Below are 21,411 nucleotides of genomic sequence, written 5' to 3' on the forward strand. Positions count from 1 at the left end.
GCTGCTGCTTCATCACCCGGCTTGCTGTCACTTTAGTTTGCAGACTTTATTTTCTGAGATATTTTCTCATAATAGTTCTCCAATATTGCATTTTTTCCTTAGCAAATTCTGATTTCTTTGCACTTTGATCCATGGTAAATGCATGTAAATAAATACAGAAGATTTCTCAACATGCTTTTTTGGTGCAAATAGAGCTTGGAGTGCATAAAGCTGTCATTTGAATTCCCACAGGGCAGTGGAAGGTGCAATCTTTTTGCAGAAACTTGAAATTTAGTGTGTTTTGTGCAGGATTCTAATAAATTGAGCCCATAGAGTGAAATCCTCAGTGTATTGTATTTGTTGATGGCGTGATTAAAATAGGGAAAATGTGTTTCAATGGATTAAACTCAAAATACTAAATCTACTCTGCTGCTGGCGGCTCCATGTTCAGCAAATTAGAAATGATTTGTGCATGATGGGCTCAAGGTAGTGGCTGTAATAATCCATAGTGAATTTTCCCTTTTATGCGCTGAGCTTTGATTTTTCCCTTCTTTTTTTATGTTAGTAATCATTTAAATGGAGAATTGTAGCTGGAAATGAAACATCTCACTTACAGCATGTTCACAGCGGCGCTGTGCATTTACTTTTGAATTATGGGCAGATTATTGCAGGTTGATATCGCAAGAACGAACCCGGATCTTCACCCGGAGACGCTTTATGCGCCGAGACGGACGACATTAAATACAGTGAGCTTTAAATAAAAGTGTCGGGACGGCATAGCCTTTGTTGACGGAGCTGCTTTGTGGGTGCGCTGCTGTCCCGTGTAAGTGGTGTTTATGGAAAGCCTGTCCCTGGAGCATCTGCCGCCGTGGGCGTCGGCACGGCTAATGTTGAGGGTTAGGGTCTGTTAGAGGATGATTGCTACAACACAGAGGCGGACGCGTGCTCGCTTCACAGCCGAGCGGAGCGTCGCAGGAAGGGTGAGCGCCGCGCGGCGCGGCGCACCCTCTGAACTCCCTCTCCCCCTTTAACCAATACCGCATTAATCTTCTTAAGCTGTCAACATGACCTAAAACCCACGACGCACAAGTGCGAGGAGAGGAGGAAAAACTCCCGCCAAGCAGACAACAGCTTGTGACTAATAGTGAGTTTAGCGCCGCTCACCAGGCTCGTAACGGAGTCGTATCGCCGTCGTTTTCGCGCAGATTTAATTACTGCCATGAAAAAGATGCTGAGCTCGGTTGTTTCCGCTCGCTCCTGAGTCGGCCCGGCTAATCACCTGGAACGTGTTACCTCTCCGTGAACCGGGGCCAGCCGCAGGTAACCGGCCTTCAGCGCGCCGTGCCTCCTCGTGTGTTTGCAGTTGGATGTTTTTCCGTGCCCACTTTCTTTTTGGTTTTGATTCCGTTTTCTCAGTCCTGCCATGTTATGAATAATTTCACGTGCCTGTGTCGGCACCTAACCAGCACTTTTGGCACTTTTTTTGGTCTGTTTGAAGTTGTCAGATTCATTTTCAGGCCTTCAAGAATTCTTCTTTAAATTCCACTTTTTAGTTTTCTTTTTTTATGTAGTGCCGCTTACAACATGGTGCCCCACACTGGTGCGTGCCTCACAGCAAACAGCAAAAAACAGCAAAAATAGCAAAAACACATAAAATGTGTAAAGAAAAAAAAAAACACTGGAAATGGCTAAAATCAACCAACAAAACCTAAAATTCAGTCTCTGAAACAGCTTGATTAAAAAAGAAAAGACTAGAAACATGCAAAATGCCTTAAAAGAGTCAAACTGTGGAAAATATTGAACATTCTGCTTGAAAAACTGCTTCTAAAAACAGATTAAACTGCTATTAAAACAGCTAAACACCAAATGCCAGGTTTAACATTCTGACTGCTCTTACTAGCACCGTTTTTGTACATAAGCTAACCAAACTCTACATTTTTATAAGCTGTTATTTTAATTTTCACGGTGGAAAGTGACATAAACGGTTCTCTGTGTCACAGAGGTTGCATAACCTTGTTCTATACAAACCATAATGTGATATTACAGCATGTTCTCCTGCATTTTCTTTTTTAATAAAGCCATGTATCTGATGAATGGATGGAAAGCGCATGTATGATTGTGTGTCTTTGTACTGGGCCTGTCAGGGGTCGCCTGGACGTTCCCTTCACTGTGAGCTGAGATCGGCTGCAGGAAAGAAGACGGATAGAAGGAATAATGAAAATGAAAAAGTGTTTGCCCTTTTCCTGATTTCTTAATTTTTTCTTTGCATGTTTGAATTTAAGCATAAGACAAAGACAACATAACTAAACACAAAATGCAGAGGAAAAACTCTCCAAACCTTCACGATTGACCCGTAAACCTAATAACTTATTGGGCCACCCTCAGCAGCAACAACTGCAGTCAAGCGTTTGGGAAAACGTTTAATGAGTCTTTTTACAGGGCAGTGGAGGAATTTTGGTCCCCTTACCTTTGTTGTTCACAATGCGGTTCACCGCTCTTCCCTGTCATCACCCTTTGTGGATAATGACTGGAGTCCCAGAGCTTCATAACCTTTTCCAGACTGATGGATCTCAGTTACTTTCTTTCTCAGTTGTTCCTGAATTTCTCTGGATCTCGGCTAAGACGTCTAGCTTTTGAGAATCGGTCGACTTCACTGTGTCGGGGAGCTCCTCTTGAAGTTGTTTCCTGATTGAGAAGCGGTGGAGGCGGTAATCAGGGTGCGGCTATAGAAACTGAACTCAGCTGTGATAAACCACAGTTAAGTTGTATACTTGTGTCTTTGTCTTGTATTTAAATCGGTTTGACGGCCTGAAACATTGAGGTTTAAGAAATCAGGACGGGGCAAACACTTTTCACATCACTGTAGCTGACAGTGTAGAGAAAAGAAGACAAAGAAACAACAAACTGATATTATGCAGGCGGAACCAGATCAGAGGCGTTTAGCTCCTGTGCTGACATTTGCATTTGTCCTCAGGTTTTTGCCCTTTTGCATGTTTTTTGTGTTTTTGTTTGCCTGCAACATCCTGACAGAGAGTAAAACTTACCTACTGAACCCAACGCAGCTCGTGTGGTGCGTTCAGATGTTGTGAAGGGTTGCGTTAGCAGACGGTGAGAAGTTACCACAGACAACAGCAGCCTGTTGTGCTTTTCCAGATGCGAGTTCATGAAAAGGTGCGCGAAGCATGAGCTCCCACACCGGGCGGAGGGAGGAAATAGAAGAAACAGAGGCGGAGGCACCCACACACTCGTGATCTTCACACAGGACCCTATTTTCACACCTCAGCCTGCACCTGTTATTCACTGATAGAATGACCTGTAAGACTGTCGCAGCATAACAGATGTCTAGCTAATAATAATACAGTGAGTCCCAAAAAGCCGGCGTGACCCGCGTTGTTGTTACGATCACTACAGTGCTACTGCCCCACTAAAGATGTGGGAAACACACTGCAGCACAGCTGTCATGAAGATGGGCTGCCTGCCCAACCACACCAGCTGTGCCAGCCCAACCATCACTTAATCACCCTGGGAGGGGCGCAGGGCCGGAGGGAGGAGGGATGAAGGTGAGGAGTGAGGAGAAGAGCTAAAAGGGCAGAAAGTGGGGAGGTGGGTGAAAGCAGAGGAGGGATAAAAGTGACGGATTTAAGTAGGGGGAGACGCAGCAGAGGAGGGAAGCAGAGAGGTACAAGAGACTAGAAGAAGATGAACTGGAGAGAAGTGGAGACAAATGAAGACAGGGTGGAAGGTGAGCGATGTGAGGAGAGTGACGAAGGTGAGAGTGATAGCACGAGCAGAGCAGATGTGAGAGATAGGGAGAGGGAGCTTTACGGGGGAACGGAGAGCCGAGGTGAACGAAAATGGCCCTCACTGTAGAATGATGAAAAGCATGCAGGGCATAGTGTGAAAGAGATAGACCAGCCAGGAGGAGAGGATGATGTCAAACATGCTTTAGGTCGATTCCTCAGCTGGTTCGATCGATACCGCCGCAATCAGTCTTGTAATACCAACAGCGGCATGCAACCTGCAAAAAAAAAATAAAAATGCAGCATGCTATATTTAGCCACTTCTGACAGAGTTTCAGCACCCGCTTCGATACAAACACCCGTTCTGGAGGTCTGACTGCAGCCGACATTCGGCCGCTTCGACTGCAGCGAGTGCCAGCAAACATTAAACTGAGGATGAATCTGCTGTGACCTTTAATAGAAAAACAAGCATCGCTGAAGTGCACTTTTGTCTTATCGTTCATTACATAGACGCAAACAGGCCTGTGAAAAAGCAATACACGCTTTAATTTAATAACGCCTCTTATAATTTATTAAACGAGTGCACTAAGAAGTGTATAGTCCTTCCTGATAAAACATTAAGTATGTCTTTGGTTGTAGCAAGTATTTTCTAATTAGATATAATTAATGTTTAAAGGTGGTTTTACATCACTTTCAACCAGTGTTTGATGCACATCAGCAGAAATTACTCATTTTTTTCTTTGAAATGCAAGTTAGGTGAAAATACATTATTTTAAAGGGAAGATGTGTCATTTTTTTCCCCTTTCAGTAAAGTTTCATATTTACTCGACATCATTTTGAAAAATTGTCGTTTTCCTGTAGGGCCACTAGGGGCGCTGTTGTTTCCAGAAAGTCGCTAAATAAATGTTGTACCTCAGGTGTATGAGAGACAAACAAAGTATTCTTAAACATTACTTCAAAATGCGGGTTATTTCCAAATGCAGCAGTCTCCTCTGGATGTGCTGAATGTTTCATGATTGTATCCAAAATATCCATCAGTCGCATTCCTCTAATGCCTTTTCTCTTCCTCTGAATGTGTGTGACCAGCACCATCTTAGGCAATGACTCTCAGAGCAAATCGTCCGTCCCCGGGGCAGATTTGTGCTGCGCTGCTCGAGATTTAGGGCGACCGAGACGAGTGCATCAGTCTGTATTGTAAAGACAGGTTATGGTTTATCTTCACGGCGCCTGGCGATGAATCTGCTCCCGGTGAAGAGTCGCTGATACATGAATATTAAACATGGCTGCTCACATAAATAATTTTTTTATTGCCAGGATAAGTATGTCCCATCAGTTAAAGTGAGTCCTTTGCTTAACCCAATCAGCGAGCAATAATTCATCCGAGCATATGCACTCCTGGGAAAGTCTCGGTTTGCACTGAACAGAATCCGCAACACTACCAGTCATTAACTCAGACCTTGGAAGAGTTAATGTAGATGGACAGCATCCAGACTTTGCTGTGGAGCTGTGTGATTTATTTTAAGAGAAGGGTTAGCGTGGCTGGCTGCGTGTATGGGTCCGCTCTCTCGTCTCGCAGTGAGAATATCTCCAGGTTGATTTTGAGTTATGAAGGCTTTTGTTTGTCCTTCCTGTGCATGAGTAGGTTTCCCACTGTCCAATAACATGCATTTTCACATCGAAACGGTTAAATAGCGCAATAATAACATGTAAATGTGAACTTTAAACTTTTTCTCTGCTTGTGGCGCAGAGTGGTGAAACAAACACCAAAGCTAAAACTTCAGAAAATGACTAGAATTTAAACATAAAGCCAAATTTAATGATGCCTTCTGGTGCAAAATATAATGAAAAGTTCCCCCCAAAAATTTGGACCATTGCTCTTTTGTTTGATATTCCTGTTTTAAAGCATATTGATGTCTCTACATTACATCGATGTGTGTGTGTGTGTGTGTGTGTGTGTGTGTGTGTGTGTGTGTGTGTGTGTGCACGAGCTGCCCTGTAACCCCAAGTGATTTAAAAAAATAGATGGTTGGCCATGTGGGCTGCAAAAACAAATAATGGTTGTTTTTTTTTTGTTGCTGTTGTTGTTTTCAATAATAATGTGGATCAAAATTAACAAGGTGCAATTATTTTAATCTGGGAAAACACAGAACTAATATATTTTTATTATCTAATATAAACGTAATGAGCAAAAAAGGGGTTTTATGCAAAGAGGAAAACAAAAAGTAATGAAATAACAGCAATAAAAAACTATCTAGATAACAGATGTTTGCATTCAGTCACAAATATAAAAAAAAATAATAACATCCTTATGGATGTGACAGTGACGCAGAGTGCCAGTTTGCCCGTCGAGCGCTCAGGATGTGTTCTGGTCTGCGTCTCCCTCTCCCTGCTCCTACCTGCCCTGTCTCTTCCCATCTGCCTCCTCTGCTCGTCTGAGGGAGCGCGCACGCCCGGCGCGGCGGCGGCTCCAGACAGCTGCATCTTCTCCAAATGCCATTTCACGAGCGTCTCCCCAGACGCGATCACGGAAGAGGTTTTCCGTGTAGCCGCTACTTGCGTGTGTGCTGCCGGTCGTGCCGCGTGTGGGAGTGGAGTCTGCTTCTAAAGATGGCGTGTGTTTTTGTCTGGATCACCCCGAGTAATGAGTGATTAGGTTTCATGTGTATTTCATCAGCGTGTCTAATAGATGAGCCCTGCTTCCGTGGAGAGGGTAGAGGTTGGGTTTGAGGTAAACAAAGTATAAAGCAAAGGAGTCAGAGATGGATGGACTTAATTCCTCCTTAATCACCTTGCGATGTCACCAGAAAAGAGGGTAATAACATGTAATCCACTTCTTCAATCCTCCTCCCACCGCCGCCTGTCGTTTGGATGCTTGCTTGATATTTTGATAACGACAGAGAAAAACGACACAGATGGGATGAGATGTGAACGCTGCTCATATCTTCCACGCTGGTGCACGTTTTCAGCACCTCGCTCGAACTGCTGAACCCCGGTTTCCGTTTCTGAATCCAACCCCTCCGTGTTAACCCCGCAGCCCCCCTGTGGTCCGGAGAGGACGGAGCCCCGACTGCCTTAAAGGGTTAGCCTGGTAATACCGCCGGGAATCAGAGTCAGTCGGCCCGGTCGGAGCAGAGCTAAGCCCCCGCTCGGCTCAGATCAAAGACCGGAGACCGTCCACAGCAATCACCTGGAGAGAGAGAGAGAGAGAGAGGGAGCGAGGGAGAGAGGAGGGAGGGACGGAGGAAGACAGGAGAGAGACAGGAGGGAGGGGGGGCTGCCGTATATTCCCTTTATCACAAGAAATGTTACGGTTCAGATCCAGGATTCTGAGGGGAATTTTATGGGTTGACCAAAGATGGGCAGCTTCAGTTCAAAAGCAGAGCTGCCTCATCACTTCCTATGGTGTGTGTGTGTGTGTGTGTGTGTGTCTGTTTGTGTGTAGGGTTGTTGTTTTTTTCTTCCTTTTTTTGCAGACCTTACCTTTCTTTACTTTAACGTATATTTTATCATCCTGGCAGCTTATTGTTGATCAATCCTGCTTTGTACCCGCTGATTCATGCACTGCTGCCGCCGTCCACTCAGGCCTCCATTTTTAATTGAATGCTTCTCTGTGGGGGGAAAAGAGAGGGGGGAAAAAATCAATTCTTCAATTCGGTCTGGGACAAAGTTGTGTTGCAAGTTGTTTCTCCTTTCCTGGATATCAAATCTGTCACTCCGGTGGCAGCGCCCTTGGCAAACGTACCGCCCAGTTAGTGTTACGTGAATGGTTTATCAGCCTGTGTGCTCAGGAGGCTGTTTTATAGCCTCAGATATACTATTGCAACATGATGTTGGCATCATTACATGTCCGCGTTGGAGTAAACACAGCAGATACATTGCATTAATGAAACATGTTCGCTGGAGATTATTCATATCCTGTTTTAATTATGAGATGGTTTCACTACACGATAAGCTTCTTATCTGACTGTGAGCATCAGTTTATTTCCAAATGAGCCACTGATATCCACATGTGTTCAAAATCCACAACGATGTGTGAGCGCTCGCACAGGCACACACAACTCCGCCGCACACAGACGCAGCGCCGACAGTAGCCCGTCCTCCCGAGACTGGTCATTACATGCAAACGCTTAGCATTAGTGCAACGCCCCTGAAAATCTGTTTTCTCTCACATCTTCTCACTGTGAGAGTCCTAATGAGCCGCGGTCTCCTCCATGTACGTGCGCGGGGTTCATCCGGTTCTCTGGGTGTTCCAGTTTCCCTCTCACACGCTTGTGGTTAATTGGTGACAATATCCAGATGTTTGAATAGAGAGGGTTTAATTGAGTGAGCATGCTGTCCCACACCTGTTCTCCAGGGCAGGACTTCCATGTCTTTATGAGAAACAGTAAGAAAGTTCCTCAGGATTAAATTTGGGGAGTTCACCGACATCGTGAAGTCTGCCGGAAACACTTTCTGTCTTAATATATTTCATATAACCAGGTATTTCTCATTGCAATCAAAGCTGTCTTTTCTGATAGAAGCTGAGCTGCGACAGCCGCGTGATCCCAGTAACTCGCAATTAAAGACTGAAAAACAAAGAGTTTTGAACATTAAAACTTGATTGTTTAAAGCACGTTTACAGAGGCAACAATAGACCGTGTGATGTGAAATGTGAAAAACAAAACTCCAATGATTCCTAAAGTGCTTTCTTTAAATAGATGGAGAATTTTTATTTTTCTCAAGTTGATCTGATATCATTCTATGAGTTAGGTCCTTCAAATTTTCATTCCTAGTTCAGTTCCAGTTGTTTGAGAGGATGAATAGGATGGAGTGACAACAAAAATGTTTTTTGCAGATGGAAACGTGGACCAATAAATCAGACTTTGAACTGAGTGCGCAGCGGTGAGTTAAAGATCCAAAGTTAAAATGAATCTCAGTGTCCCGTGATACACAACAGCCAACAAGGGAAGACTCAGAACTCTGGCATTCATGGAAACAACATCTCCATCATCTCTAACAGCTATAGCTGCAAAATGCCTCGTTTTTTCCATTTTTACGTAATATATTGGGAGCTTCTCACAAATTTTGCAAGCGATTAAGTCAAAAACTGATCAGATGTTGCCGTCGTGGTCCAACCGTCATCAATCTACATCCATCTGAAGCGTGTTTCTTTTGAAATCATGCATACTTCATGCTTTCAATGCTAAAGTTGCCAGCGGGGGAAACATGACACAGATAGCTTTTATTACGTTAATGTCAGGATCACATTTTCTTTAAATGTGTACAGATTATTCACTGCTTCTGCCCACACTTGTGGGAGAAATGTTCATGCTGACTTAACAAAATGCAAAGAGACAAGGTGATGAGTTCCTGGGAGAATGGATTTCCTGATAGACAATCCCGCGGAGCAGCAATACACTCACAGTGTAATAATTGAAGTTATCAACACACCGTGGCTTTGTGTCCTCTCAGAGTAGCTCTGCACCTTTCAGGTTCTTTAATAAATCCTGCATCAGTGGCAGATGTCTGCAGATTTCTTCACATAATTAGTTTAAGGCGGGCATTGATGATGCAGCTTCACCATCAGTAATGCCCGCAAACAAACACCCAAGCATAAATGGAGGAAATAAAGAAATAAAAAAAAATGCATCCTGCAGTATTTCCAGAGCAGCTAACACCCGGGAAAATGTTTCTCCACCCGACAATGTCAAGTAAATAAATCAAAGGGCAACTACTTCCTACTAAAACCCCCATTTGTGACCTAAATCCTACCGAAAAAGAAAAAAAAAAAAAACTGTGGCAGAGGAGTCAGGATATTAATTCCTGCCTTAATATCGCTACAAGTAAACAGACTGTGATGTGGCGTAATGCAGCCTCAGTTCACAAACTGTGTGTTTCCTCGTTAAACGTTGGACTTCAGCCCACCAGGCCTGAACCCAGAGATTTCTGCAAGTCTCCCTAAAATAATACAGCTGATGTGGGAAACGAGCTCCACGCTGTCCGAAACGCTGCACGCTGTGAAAACTCTGCCATTTATAGAGAGGATAATTCAAGTACATATTTTATTCATGAATCCCCCCCAAAATACCAATATGATTTTAATTTTATAGCAACGTTTTCACCTGCGCCTTTAGCTGGTGTAACAATTAAATTTAACACAAAGGATGCTGAAATACAATAAACCTAAATTGCCTATAGCGTCATAAAACTGGAAAGCTGGGAAGAGACGTAATTACAAAGCTGGATTTAAACGAGATGGGAGTTGAAGGAGGGTTCTGATTAATTTCCCGATTGGTTCAGGAGCTCGTTTGATCACCCCAGAGACGACGGTGAGCGCGGCCTCGCAGCGGGTCGAGTGTCCTCCTGACATCTGACGACCCACGTGCTCTCACACACTCTCACCTTTGGTTCCTTGAGCTGCGTGGATGTGGACGTAGACGACCGCGGTGCTGTTTGCAAGGCGTGAAGAGCATTATGTCGCTAAATAACACACGTGCCCAAGTATTCTCAGAAGAGTGGCTCGCCGTGCGTGTTTTCTAATATAGATCGGGCAGCATCCCAAAAAAGTGCCGCCTTATTTTTAGCCTCTCAAACTCCCTCTGAGTCAGACACTCATGCAGACACACAAAAGAGCCCTGGCTACTGAATGAAGTTCACTCCACGGAGTATGTTCATTGACTCTGTCACCATGGTATCTGGGAGAAACCAGTCAATTCTCCTTCATCTGCAAGGAGGCTGAAGAGGCACTGAGCCTGCCTGCGGACTGGCGTAATGCATTATGGGCGGACCAATTAAGAAACGGAAACAGGACTCTGGATAAGGATGAGAAATTGAAGCACAAGACTGAAATATGGAAAGGAAGCTGCACAGGGACTCTGCATGAAGTCAGATTGATGATGTTTAACAAAGACGAAATGGAAAAAGACTGATGTGAATGGATGAAAAGGAAGCGACCTATCAAGCAAACAGAAAGAGATCGATGTAAATGAACAAGTTTAAAGTCAGCAGTGTATTGGAGCAGAGAGTGGATTTTTGCGGTGATATAAGCTCAGCCCAATGAGCATCACTCTTCCAGCAGGAGGGGAGGTGGTACAGTGAAGGGGTGGCTGCTGTTTTAGAATATATAAGCACAGCTGTCGCCTACAGCTAAAGCAGAACGATTACAGCTTAACTCCATAACATCTGCTGCTCCCCGGTCGGGCAGCGCAGACCGCCTGAAAATACCTCAGAGAAAGGAATTAAAACCAACCGTAGTTCCAGGGCACAGGTTCTTTACACTGTGTCACGGGGTTCAGGCTATCTGTGTCACCTATGCCTGTGATATGCGTTGTCCCACTTTCCACAGGCTTTAAGCCCACAGGCACGTTCATGCAGGTCTCCTCCGAGAAAAGAGTGGAAATGGAGGGAGCCGGAGACAGAGACAGAAAACGTGAGAAGAGTAGAAGAATGACAGATGGAGGGAAGATCTTGGGCCATGAGAGCGTGCAAACACTGCGCCAAGAAGAGAGCGTAGACGAGTGGAACTGCACGTGGACGCGAGCACCCGTGTCTCAGCGCGAGAGCGGAGGTTTGGCCTCATTAGGAGCTTGTTTGGGCAGGACAGGGCGATGCTACCGTGAGAAGGAGGATCAAGAGGGAGCTAACGCTTAGCTTCGAGTACAGTGGGGATTGAAGTCAGATTGAAGGCTAGTTTCTGCAAAGACGGCGAAAAGGAGAACATCAAAGAAATGCAGAGTTCATGGGCTCACTTACAAGTGCAGGGCCATCCGTGTAGACTTGACCAAACTCAACCTTTTAGAGTCAGTGGAGAAGTCATAGGGATTAAAAAAGAAAAAAAAAAAACTTCTGAATTATGTTATTGCATGTTGCATATATGAATTTAATAATTAGAGGTTCTGCAATAACTGAATGGTTGGACTCTACGTCACAGGTCTTACGGTGCTGAAGTCTCAGCAATTTGTGCACTCCATGCCAAACAAAGGGAGAACATGCAAAATCTGCACCGAAAGCATCTGGCCTGGACATTGTTGACAACTTCCGAGCCAGAACGTGCACACTCCACATGAAAAGACTCCAACCTCGGTCTCTCTGTGAGGCAACAGGACTTCTCAGGAACCACTGACCTCAAACAAGTGTGATTTTAACACTTGATCTGAATGCAATGATAAACAGGCAGCGTGAAGAAATTTGGTGAGTTTGAACAGAAAGTTTACGAGTTTGAACGGAGCGCGGCTCTTGAATAGAAATGGAGTCCGAAATGTCATCTTTCTCTGATGTTAGATGAGCAGACTGCGACACCCCCGTCCCCCGGCGCAGGGCGGGAAAAGTGACATGCAAGAGCTGGAGATTAATCAGCAACATGAGTCAAAGTGTGAGACCGAAGTTAAACCTCCGCACCGCTATCTATTATTTTGTTGTGGAACAATAGTTATGAGGTACTTAAGTTATTACAAGGGCTATCGTGTGTGTGAGTGTGTGTGTGAGATCTGTTTTTGGTCTGTGGTTGACTGGTGACCTGCTGAAGATGTGCCATACCTTCTGATTTAAACATATGGAATCGACTCGAAACCGCCGCAGAACACAGTTGGATAAATTCATGGGAGCAACGTGGGGATTTAGTGCCTTGCCCAAGGACACCTGGACACACAGGGAGGCAGAAATGGGGAATCAAATCACCAACTTGAGCTGCGAAGAGGACGTACTCGACCGCCTGAGCCACATCCACCCACAAAAAACATGTTCAACCAAGAGCTTCACCGACGGCGAGTTCCGCTGATAATGTAAGCATCAGAAAAATATTGCTGTTAAGCTGTGGCTCGACTTTTACGCCTACTGATTTTCACAAGGGTTGCGCATACATAGTGATCACAAGAAGGAGTTACAGGGGGTAAATAAGGTCACTAATCCAGACTCACATTTGCAACAACACACTTTAACCCGGGTTCTTTCATCTCATGCCTTAAGCTGAGCTCGAAAAAAAAAAAGGAGCTTAATGACGATATGACAAGACAATTAGGATTAAGGAGGGAAATACTATGAACAATATATGCATCTACGTACAATAAGCTGTCAAACTGAGGCAATCCAACCATGTTTTCATGCTTTAATATGAATTAAAGTGATTGCTGTTTCAGAATGTCGGTCCAAATGCTGCTTCGGTTTTGATGTCTGCCTCCTTTCACACCCTGCTGCACAAAACACACCGTTTTCATCCTCCATTGTCCTTCAGTATAATAAAAATCCATTTCTCTGCATGGTACCTGTGTTTCACCCCGCTCCATTAGCATATCTAAACAAGGCTTGTTCGTCTTCCGCGGCGTGAAGCGAACTTATGACACATTGCAAAGCAAAGTATTGCCAAGTATTATTACTGAGTGTAAATAAAGGAGGCTACAGTGTTTTTATCCCCACAGATTATCTTTTGCACAACATTTACGGCCGACGGAAAAAGAGCCAGTCGCCCACCTTTAGGCCGCGATCCACCACTTGATCACAGTATACTGGTCGACACAGCTCGATTCAAAATGATTACTTTTACTTTATCTGTAGGTTGAAAAGTTGCATAGATCTCATTTATTTTGCACCTCAAACAAATAAAAAATAAATAAATGTATGAAATTCACAATTGAACATATTTCTTTAAGTATGCTCTTTAAGCATTTCCAAAATGCAATAATGAAAACATAATGACTTTAAGTGCTATCTTATTTTTTTCCTCCATTGTGTACATTATACTTGCACTGTGTGCAGACAGATCAAATTCCAAGTCTGGTTATCTCTGTCACAGAGGCTAAGTAGACGGTGAATTAAAAACCACTGCAAAAGAAAAAGAGAAAAGAGGAATTTGGAGCAGAATTGATGAGGTGTAAAAAAGAAAATGGGGCTGCGGTGGCTTTGATGTTTTCACACAGCATCCCTGACAGCCATGCTGCAATGGGACTAAGACATTTTCCAATTATTTAAGCTATGAGTGTGCATGAATATGGAAAGTCTACCTACTTAATGGGAAGCAAACCTCAAAATAACCATTTGAAAGCAAGTAGAAGTCGATGTATAGTAGGGCTAGAAGCTCTCTGGGTTGGAAAGTTTGCTCACACAACTGTGTACTCGCATATAAAGACTTAATAAGGTAGTTTGACTTCTTAATGTAATTTTAGCAGGTAACTCAGGAACAGTGACTCCATTCAATTCTGTCCTTAGGATATTTAACTCTACCTCTTTATTGTATTTCTTTGGAAGAGTTCCGTTAGAAAAGGTAGTGAAAAAGCAATATGAATCAACCTGAACATCTCAGTGATCTCTATAAATACTAATTCCATAGATGAGAACAATAAGTAGCGTGTTTAACAGTGTGGGAAAGCTAATCAAATGATGAACAATGTGTTGACGTACGACATGCTTTCAAATGTTTCATAAGATATTGTTTAATTGTTTTGACTCCTCTTGTTCAAGTGACACATGAATTGCTGTTGCTACAAAGTCTTTTCACTTGTTTCTAAGCGGCTTATGAATACTAAATACCCTGACTTGAAGTTGTGAAGCTGCAGCTACTGAACGACTTTGTCGGTCCATCAAGAGCAAAGCTGGAGTGGAGCGCGATTTGAACAAATTAAGATGTATCCAATACACACATCTACACAACATCAGTGGTTTGGGATGATTGGGTGTTTCATGGCTCTGACCCTCTGATGCCCCGGAAACCCGAGGAGGAGTGATCTACATCCAAAAGGCATTGAGCAGTAGTCTGTCCCTCTTGATGCACATCCACAGCCATGTGAAAGGTTTCCGGATTGCCTCCCAAACCTCCTCTGATGACTTGTCTTTTAGTGCCTCTGCGATGCCCTGGAGGATACAAATGCATCGTGCCTGTCACCCCCACAATAACCCCTTATACATTCCCTGTCCTTATTCCCACTGGCTTCCTCTACATCCTTCTCCCAAGGCATCACAAAACCCAGATTGACCATAAATTTAGATGCTTCACAGCCCAGCTTGAGAATGCTTTTCCCCGTATGTCTTCTGGTAATGTAGCTTTACCATTCGTGTCTGGGGAGGCCCGGCTGAGCTGACTGCTTCTTGGATTATCACCACCCGTCTCTTGTGTCTGGAACTCTTTGTTTCTGGCTCTGCAGATGAACTCTGTGATTCCCGTTATCCTGTAGCAGTCATGTTGGCAACAACCAGCTTGTGTTTGATGACAGCTGCTGGGGATATACTCCATTGTTCTTTGCCGCAAAGGGTACATTTATGTTTCAACTTTGCCCCACTACGTATAAAAGATTAGAAGGGATAGGCAGATCATCATACAGTGACCAGAAGGGAAATTTAACCCTCAACCAGGAGAACGTGAAGTGCCTTTTCCTTGTTCCCATCTGTTTGAGGAACCCTGCTGCTCCCATCTCACTATCAGGGCTGCACACAAGCGCCCACCTCTGGCTCTCACTTCCTCCCGGGCCAGGTCCCGCCTGTTCTTGCCCTTGGCTCTGTGGTTGTGGTGCGTTGGAAAGATGCCTAAGCCTGCCTGGCTAACGGCCACAAATCTCACCAATGCTTTGTGAGAGTGCCGACATCCTGCCTGGCCCGCCGCCTTTTTTGCCCTCCACTTTCTTCCAGTACTTACCTCTGTGTCAGCCTGGAAGACTCTCGGGTCACTGGGCTCCATGTGCTCCGGCACCTCCCTCGCTTCAGTAGCACCAAACTCCTCGTGGCAGTTGAAAGCATGAGGCTAGCTTGTTGCTCTTGCTGCAGCACACAGTGCCGATCAAGTTATTTCTGGCTGTCCGAAACACAAACTGTGATAGTCTGCCTGCAAGACACTCAACTGCAAATACTGGGAATTCATGGTTTTTGGTAAAATAGTATTTTCAGGCTTTAAAATAATTTATTTATCTTAGGCATGTTGGAAGAAGAATGGTCTAAAATAATCATGTCAAACTCATTTTAGTTCATAAAGTCAAACGCTGTCCAATTCAAGTCCGACTGGCTTGACCAGACCACAGTGTACCTCAACAGGCTGATGCAGGCAAAACCTCGTTGCTCCTCATAACTTGTCCTGTTTGCATCCTTTAGCCTAAGTTTTTTGAAGAAACTGATGATCTCTGTATGAATTTAACGCTCTCACTACGTCATGAGCGGTGCGCTCGGTGTCTTTCACTGCTGCATCAGCCATCTCTCGCTGAACACACTGGAATAAGTAGAAACGCAGTGTTGTCATCTGTTGTTATTTTGTCCCTCGGGCCACATGCTGGATCCCCCTGATCCAAAACCTGCACAGCAGGACTCCGGTAGGACCAGGACATTCTAAATGAAATGTGAGATATTCACAGCAGTCTTCGTCTCGCATTAATTCTATTCAGGTACCGCCACTCAGGAGGAAAAATAGTCGATCAACTTTGTCACTTCAGTGCTGGGGACATGGATTTTTTTTTTGTACTTTGAAGCACACCCTGATGGTTAGCCTCTCTACATCATGGACGATCCAGTGGCTTTCTGGGATGGATCAATCCTGAAGGCTCCGTTGGGAAGACAGCCATATTCGTCTGCGGTGCAGCTGTGTAGAAAACCATAAAAAATATGGCTTTACTGAATTATGCTTGCATTATTTGCATCAATATGACGTTAAAGGCACCATAGGGATAATGTGACCACTTAAAAGCACCATGAAACACTATTTTACAAAATCTATTTTTTATTATACGGCCCCTCTGCACACACAGATGGGCAATAACAATACATCCGTTTTCAATCTGATCCATTATGTTCATCCCTACATGTGATGCATCAATCCATAAATCCATCCGTCTTTTAATCCACTTTAATCAAGTCGGTCTCATAAGGAGCTGGAGCCAATCCCGGCTCACTCCTGCGTAAGTGCCATTTTTCACGACGGCTCACTTGTAATGGTGAATGTCTTGGCCTGTCTTCGGTGTTTCACTGTGTGTTTTTGTGCCAGATAAGTGCGGTAGAGTCTGTATCCCTGGTCAGGTGTTGATGGGAAGATCATACAGTTTTTCACCACACACTGCAGCACTCTGTTTGTTTACATGCTTGACATTTCTTTGACATTTCATTGTGTTTTGCAGCAGAGGGTGGTGTTAGAAATGGCTTTGTGTTGAAATTGTCATCATTTTTGGTAGCAATTGTTTCATTTTTGCAAAAATAGACTTTCATCACATATGCACTGCGCCACACCGAAGAAAAGCTTTAAAGTTTAAATGTAAAGTTTCTATTGCACTTTTTTCACCAGTTCGGCCCACTGAAGGTGAAGTCGGGCTGTATGTGGCCGCTCAGCTAAATTGTTTAACATCCTCACTTTGATTTTTTTATGAAGGAGTCCGCTAGATAAAGTTTGGGCTTCTGGCAGAGCAAGTAATTACCTGAAATCAAAGGTAAAGCTGTGGAGAAAAGAAATGTCCAAGAACTGAAATGTAAGACCAATACAAGGCAGGAACAGTCACTCATTAAAATATTGTAACAAACACATTTTATCATGAGATCCAAAGTCAATTTACGGTCCGTCCCTCCACAGCAGTCGCAGCTTTTATGTGGCTCCTTTGGAAGCAATAACTGCCCACCGCTGACTTTGAGTAGGCTTTCAACACATCGTGCGTTAGGATTTTTATAGCACACCAGAGCACCGTGAGAACATTCAAACTTCATCAAGAACACCCGGAACGTAGCCTGCGTTTTCTCACTGTGAGGCGATATGAGATATCTATGATTAATGGCCGGGACAATATCGAAGTGAACTCCACAAAAGCCGTGCTGACACTGCGTTTAGCCCTAAAAACCCCTGTGTCACTGCCGAGATGCCAGCCTCAGTCCACAAGATTGCGTGGATTAGAAAATATCTCGCCGCACGCTTTCCGCTCCGCCTCTCCTTGGACAGTTTGAGAAAACGAGCGAATGCCGTCGTCGGGCATAATTGGAATAATCAGCCCTTTTCAGAGACACTGGGTGGCTCTTGCAGTCCCAGTGGAAGACGGCTGCAAGCGTACTGCATACGTGTGTGTTGAGTTTGGTCCACAGACGCTACACTCGGCTCAGCTTTCTGTAGCTGACGGAATCTTCTTTACGTAACTCTGCTTCATATTTCATACTCTTGCTATTTTAGGTCCTGTGCTTGACGCTGGATGCTCGGTAGATGGGAGACGAAGAAACGCCCGAGTTGTGACAGACATGTTGAGAGAGAGAAAGAGAGGAGGGGGGGAAAAAAGCAGGGAGGAAAGGGGGAGAGAGGGTGAGAGAAGCAGAGGCAGACAGCCGACATGGGAGTGGGCTGAAGTGACTGAATGAAATACTCAAGCGTACACACAGACCCGGGTCAAACCACATTCACAGAAAGTTTCCCACTTTCTGAGATGCCACATTGAGGAGTTTTCCCGCTCTGAGGAGAGATTCTGAAGGCCATTTCAGCATACTTTACCGTGACTGACAAAGCACCTGATCTGACCTGACGGTTTGATCCCCTCGCGTCTGCTGAGCCTCAGCTGAATGGAAACTTATACAGACAGAAGTAACTCCTGCGTGACTTTTTGTCTTTTTAAGTAGAAAGTGGTCACCTGTGCATCGTGGCATCATGTCTGTTATCCAATTAAAAGAGGCGCAGGAAGAGGCGTGACATTAAAATCCTGTGTGATTATTGTTCATCTGTCAGATTCATCAGTCTGATCTCATTCGCCAGGATCAACACCCCAGGAGTCTAATCTCTCTATAATCGCTCTGTTTAGAAACAAAAATATCCCGGTGTTTAGATCAGAAGTTTTTGTTTGTGGTTTGTCGTAATAGACTCACATACTTTTTTTTCCCACTTGTGCCCTAATCAAAAATAACACTTCTGAAATACTCTAATATTGGCTATCTAATGCTTTTGTGTGAGATGCTTTCTCATCATCTTTTAGTTTCCATCGCCGGGAGCTTCATATTAAATCGTTTTCCCATATGCCTCAGACAACAGAAAACCACACACACACACACACGAACACAAGAAACTCAGACAATCTAATCCTCCTTTATTGTCCCAATCCACATCTCCTTTCACAGGACCGCAGGAGGAAGGCAGTTATGCAAAACAAGCCCAAAGCTCTAATACCGATACACACAGTGTATATGTGCAAATCTACACACACACACACACACACACACACACACACACACACACACACACACACACACACACACACGTAAAGTCTTCATCTCTGTGCCAATTATTAAAGTGGTTTCATGGAGGATTTTCTTGTTATCACCATGTATGAATTCAAAACTTACACAAAACAGGTTCTTTCCCGTCAAATAAAATGTGCTCACAGCCACGCCACAATCAGACAACCTCAAGCAGATCAGCGTGTCAATGCTGACAAACTGTGCGAGGTAGCAGCAATAAAATCCGTCCAAACTGGAAATGATATGACAGCCGTGGCAGCACATCACAGCGCCAAAACAAAATGTGTGAAGTCTGCACCTTCGTAGAATATGCATGCACCCAGGTGTGTGGTGCGACTTGAGAAGAGACGGCATGGAAAAACAGCACTGCCCAAGGTTGCAAGCTAGTCTGCAATCAGTCACAATCTCAGTTAATTCTAGTGTTAGAAATTTCAATTTGAAACAGTTCTTTCAATTACAACTTCCTCCCACCAGGGAACAACTTCCAGCATCGAGAGAAGCCTCTCGCTTTTCATTTTAATTCTCAGAACATTTTCATCTGCTTTTGTTTATCAGCAAGTTTTTGTTGTCTGTTCGACTTTGTGATTGAAAAAAGACTACATAAGAGATAATAGCGCTTGCCTGGATTCACCTCATTAGTGTACTTGATGAAAAGAGCCTCCATCAATAATGCGCTTCACATTCAGCTATATCCCCTCTGAGACACCAGGATCCTGGCGGCGGCCGCCGCTCTGTCCGTTCTTGCACGTCCGCTGAATCACGCTCTGGAAATCTCCTCTATTACTATTGACAAATGTAACCCGTGTCCAGATTCCTCCACGCCAACACAGACACGGCCGCTGCAGCCGCTCGCCGCTCGCCTCCATCCTCCCCATTCCTGTCAGATTCCAGCCTCCGTGACAAAAACTCTCCTGTTTTCAAATCTGTGAGATCTCAGACACTGACCACGACAGACTGGTTGCATTGAACGTGAGAGGATGGCAAATGCAGTCGTGACCTCAACCGCCTGAGTCACAGCATCGCTCCGGAGATACGGCGAGAAGAAAACTTAAGATTCTGCTTCGGTGTGACCAAAGTTCCTCCTCCTAACTTTTAGCTGTCACACGTCTTTGTTCTCAGTAAACGCGGGACACATTTTTAGAAGCTGTTGAACACGTTCCACTGCAGGTTGGCTTGACCACGTCCACCTCTGTAGCTCTACGTCTCTTAGATCGCTTTATCCAACTTGGGCCTGGAGGAGGATTTAAAAATTCTGGATGACTGGGAGAAGGAAAGGTTCACCCCGAACAGGTGGCAGACAGAGAGACACGGACAGTCGGACAGTCGCACACACACACACACACGGCAATTTATAAGTGAGAACAGAAAACTTTGGGTGTGTTGTTGTCTGTTAACATGGCGTTGAACCTCCGAATCACTGAAAATGCAACTTCTTGCCTCAGCTGCAGGAGATACTACATCAATTTTATTTAAAAATGATGCTTTTTCACTTTTTACTACAATGGGAGATGACTCTGCTCGAGTCTCGTGCCAGTCTACAGTCTACAACCGCACAATGACCACTACAGTGATTTGATTTGCTCTTGTTGGATCCTGCAACTTACAGAGAGCCAGTTTCATTGTTTTTCTTCACATGGATTAGCAAACTTTCCAAAGCGTACCATAGTGAACTGGATTGACTCCAGCTCCAGCCTTCATTTGGATGAGGCGATATAAAAGACAGGCAAATTCGCTTTTCTTTTTTTGATATGTTGAGTGATTATTTGTCATTAATATCATTAATACCAGCGATGAATAATCCTTTGTCTGCAATCGCAGAATAAATCAGGCCCAAACAACAGCTGTGTTTACCAGAGGTCAGCTGAAGTGTGGGAGGTGTTGAAGCTCTGCTGGAATATTTTCATGCGGAAGATAGTTTTGCGGAGACTATTAAATATTTAGACCTCATAAAAATCTCACTTGTTGTCTCTAAAGTTTTAATTGAGATGAGAGTTTACTTCACGACCGTAAACTTGATGTGTTGACGCACGTGAGATTGTAAAACCGAAGTCGTGAAAAAGTGTCGTTGATCAGTCTGTGGCTAAGTTTCCACCTAAGGATAAGATTCATCCTTATTTGAAATATTTAGTAAGAATTATCAAAATTTTATTGGCAGAACAATTATTTGTAAAAGTAAGAACATGAATGAAGAAGCCGTCTCATTCCAGAGGACAGGCTGCAAGCCGCAGAAAACCCTTTGATGGCGATAATGACGATGATAGTTCAGTCAGCATTCGAGGGTTATGCACAAGGCCAAACCCATCTCAGTGTCTGATACAATTTCAAAATGACCTTTACATTGCACAAAGAGAGTTTCATCAGGTGGGAAAAAGAAGCGAGAGCTGCTGAAGCACAAGGTCTGAAAGCAGATAATGCAAACCAGACTTCAGTGGATCAGGTAAAAGCTCCACATGCAGACTGGAGACACAACGCGCCTGCAAGACAAGCGGAAAGCATGAGCTCCAGCGGCTGCTGTACAGTATTTGTTTAAAGGGTTTTATCCTGCGATGGA

At 44.2% G+C, this 21,411-nt stretch overlaps 1 protein-coding gene and 1 long non-coding RNA gene across 2 annotated transcripts in view; one reads left to right on the forward strand and one right to left on the reverse strand.

Moving 5' to 3' along the window:
* The window catches only part of rtn4rl1a (reticulon 4 receptor-like 1a), a 93,653-nt gene that overhangs the window by 14,816 nt on the left and 57,426 nt on the right, over positions 1-21,411 (forward strand). The window lies entirely within an intron of this gene.
* Positions 4,911-14,020, reverse strand: LOC115396088 (uncharacterized). Its single transcript, XR_003932350.1, has 3 exons — positions 14,009-14,020; positions 13,838-13,839; positions 4,911-5,210 (listed from the first exon to the last, which is right to left on the reverse strand). It is a non-coding gene; the product is annotated as an uncharacterized LOC115396088 (long non-coding RNA).

This window comes from Salarias fasciatus, chromosome 10, assembly GCF_902148845.1.
Source record: "Salarias fasciatus chromosome 10, fSalaFa1.1, whole genome shotgun sequence".
In the NCBI taxonomy this organism is placed as follows: Eukaryota; Metazoa; Chordata; class Actinopteri; order Blenniiformes; family Blenniidae; genus Salarias; species Salarias fasciatus.